Here is a 4,126-nt window from a genome sequence, read left to right on the forward strand (position 1 = left end):
AACCTTAAATTAAAACATTAAAATTCACATGTTTTATGTCCATAAATGTCCACCCAACATAAAAATGGTCTAATTATATCATAAGGACCTTTACTTTAATAAGCCATAGCCATTAGACACATTTAAGTAATAGAACACAAGTTTTAAACTTTACGCGACTAAGTCCTTTTTACCAAATTAAGCATTTAAACGGTAAAATTTCTTTATGAAACTTTCACATAATTAATATATCATGCTGTAGACCTTATTAAAATAATAAAATAAATATTTTGACTTCGGATTTGTGGTCTTGAAACCACAGTTTCGATTTGACTAAAAATGTGCTGTTACAATATGTGGTCCTGAAACCACTGTTTTGATTTAATTGAAAACAGGTTGTTACAATTCAACTTGTTCACTATTATCAAATGGTTTATTTTCATTTTGGGGCTTTAAATAGCTAAAGAACATAACCTAATTCTTTCGATTATTTCTTAACAATCAATGTTCATTTTCAAATGAATCATTTCTCACATTCATTTCCATTTTCATTTTGAGAAAACCAGATCCATTTCCAAACAATTCCATTTCTCCATTTCAGAGAAAACCATAATCATTTCTGAATGTTTTTCATTTCTTTATTTTACCATTTCTATTCATTTTTGTTCATTAAATTCATCATGCAATTAATTTTAGTTTCAACGAGCTAGCTGTAACACCCCACACCCGACCATTCTCCGGATTTGGGTATGGAGCGTCACAAATGGACCTACACTTAATTAGCCCCTTGCTAACCTAACTTTCAATAAACAGTTTGAATTATAGAACCACTTAATGAATATGTAAAAAAATATAATAATTTGTATATATAAGGCCATATGCCACTGAATACTTAACCTTTCCGATTTCTATCTCTAATCAAACTGTTTGTTTACAATATAACCCTTAAAATCTTACTAAGGGTTATTTATCCTAAAAATCTCAATTTTGGGGAGGTTATCTAGCTTCATTGTTATTGATCTTGAGGCGAAGCCCCTAATGGTACCCCTTTTCTATGTGCATGACTTGAACTGTCTGCGGACCCCGATCTCATCATTCCATTTGGCTTGGTCCCTCCTCTAAGTCCTTACGCAGTCTCACAAATCTTACGAACATCAAACAAACTACTATAAGTTCAAACAAACATAGTGAGTTTCTCCACTCAGTCACACATAAATAAACACAAACTTATGAAGGTAACAAATGCAAAATAAAATAAATATAAATACTCCTTGCTCGCTCAAGGCGACTGTTTTTTATTAGGGAGGCAAACTCCACACGATATCCTGGCACCTCGCTATATCAGTGAGGCCTATCCTTACTTCTTGTATTTTCCTTCCTTTGGGTTCTTAGGACTTACTTTCCTTGGTGGACATCCATGAATGAACTAGCCCTAAGTGGACTTCCTCATTTTCATACCATAGTCTCAAAGGACTTATTTCCATTTCCAGCCAATGCTGACTGTAACACCCTTTACTTGTATTCAATGCCGAAATAGGTTACGAGGCATTACCAGTCTTACATTGCAAGCGAACATATAAATCGATTCATAAATTTTCATCCAAATTAAAACCATTTATATTCAATCATAAAGTCCCTAATACGAGGCTACGAGGCTCAAAACATGCTTAGGAAGTGGTTTGGGACTAAACCGAGCACTTAGGAAATTTTTACAAAACTTAGAAAAACTTTTCCATGTACAAGGGTCACACGCGTGTGTGGTTTGGGACATGCCCGTGTGGACAGGTCGTGTGGTCACACACGCTCATGTCCCTAACCTGTGTAACTCTCTGTTTTGCAAAGCATTAACAAATTGAGGTCACACGGTCGAGACATACACCCGTGTGCTAGGCCGTGTGGTTAATTTAATTTTCATAAAATAGGTGCAGACTTCACATGGTTGGGACATACGCCCGTGCTTAAGGCCGTGTCCCATACACGGCTGAGGCGCACGCCCATGTCTCTGCCTGTATGCTCAATTTTGAGCATTCTGTTTCTTGAAATTAAGGTGTAGGGGACACACCACGGCCGTGTGTCTACCCGTGTGGACAAAATAAAGGCTATTTACCACGCCATTTGTCACCCTTATTTGCATATACACATCCACAATCTTAATGGCATAAATCATGGCATATTTAGCCAACCAAAACATCCACAAACAAGGCCAAATCACGTCATTTTATTGTTCGCCCTCAACATATTTACAACATCATATTTTGCCAAACCAAATCATACCAAACTCATATTCTACAAATTTCAATATGGCTACCAATAACATGCATAATTTTACTTAGTTTTCTTAGCATACCAATGAGCCAATCTTAACCATTTAACAATAAAACCATTAAGCCACATTCAACCATTTACCAAGCATTTATAAACCATATCACACAAAAGATAATTGCACATGCATGCATACATAAATAGATATAAGCTTACAACTAATTCAACCAAAATGAGCCAAGTTACATGGCTAAATACCACATCAAGCCTTTGACAATTACAAGCCAATACATTTGGCCAAACTCATAAAGACACCCTGAAAATTTTTACAGTAAGATATTATCCTTGATATAGTAAAATAAGGAAATAAAGTGACAAAAAGGGAAATTTTGAGTTATGTAAATATTTAGAAGTATATTATGATATATTAATTCAAGAAAGGACTAAATTATAAAAGTGAGAAAAGTTTTGTTGCACAAGAGTAAATACTCAAAAATTGAGGGGTTAAAGTGTAAATATGAAAAAGTTGAAGGACCAATAGTGTAAATAATTTAAGAGTGGAATGATCTAGAAACTAAAGAAAATGGATGAATTAGGACCAAATTGAATAGGTGAAGAACTATGAGGGACTAAATTGCAATTTTACCAAATTAAATGATGACTCAAGGATGGAATTTTAAAAGATAATAAAGGGCAAAATGGTCAATTGGAAGAGAGAGAAATCTAGAAAGTAATGATGATGTTGATGATATTTTATGATTATTTAATTAGATATATATTATTTTAATGAGATATTTTATTATTTATTATTAATTATTTAGTATAAAAGGAAGGAACGATGAAGAATTTTCATCATCTTTCCATGCATGCAACCAACGTTAGAAGAGAAGGAAAAGAAAGAAATTTTCTTTTCTTTACAATTTGGTCCTTCCACCAAAAATTCACCATTTTCACCTAGAAATCAAAAGAATTTCCATAACTACTAAGAGAGAAAAATGTTAAGGAGACCATGGGGAGTTAGAATATCAAGTTGGATTCAAGAAATAGAAGCTGGAGGAGAGAGAAAATCAAGTTAAAGATTAGTATCAATAGAACAAGGTAAGTATATCAAGATTTCAATATGTTTTTAAGTTTGTTATTATTGACAAAGCATGAAAATAATGTTATAGTAGAGTTTTCTTACATAAGGTCCTATGTTCATGATATGTTAGTGAAGAGAAAATAAGAGAAAGTGATGAGAAATGGTGTAGAAAAAGAAAATAAGGGTGTTATAACATGGTAATTAATATCTTGTACTAAAACAGTTTTGGACAGCAACAGTAGTCTAACTTTGAAAAATCATAAAAAATTGTAGAAATATAATTATAGGATGAACAAAATATGAAATTAAATCTTATTAAGCCTAGTTTCTTATAGAAGAAATTATGTAAGAAATGGAATTGTAAATCATGAGATATGATGAATTTTGTGAGACAAGGTCAGAATGAATTTGGGTTCCCCTATTCTGACTTTGTAAAATCATAAAAAATTGGATAAAAATAATTAGGGGATTAAATTTATATGTTTAGAATTCTAAATTAGTCTATTTTCAATAGAAACAAACGAAAACATCATTAGAATTCTGTACGAGGAGATAATTAATTTTTAGTGAAGAAGGGCCAGAACTGTCAGACAGCAGAATAGGGGTAAATTTAAAGAATAAACTGTACTTATTGGCTAAACCAAAAATTTTTAAAATTTTATGGTAAGAAGATATATGAGTCTAGTTTTAGGGAAAATTATCAGATCTTAATATTGTGTTCTATAGCTCCAGATATAAATAATTTAGTGACTATGACGCAGATAGACAACTTGAATATTCATAAAAATAAATAATAAAAATTAT

This window comes from Gossypium hirsutum, chromosome A11, assembly GCF_007990345.1.
Source record: "Gossypium hirsutum isolate 1008001.06 chromosome A11, Gossypium_hirsutum_v2.1, whole genome shotgun sequence".
Lineage (NCBI taxonomy): Eukaryota > Viridiplantae > Streptophyta > Magnoliopsida > Malvales > Malvaceae > Gossypium > Gossypium hirsutum.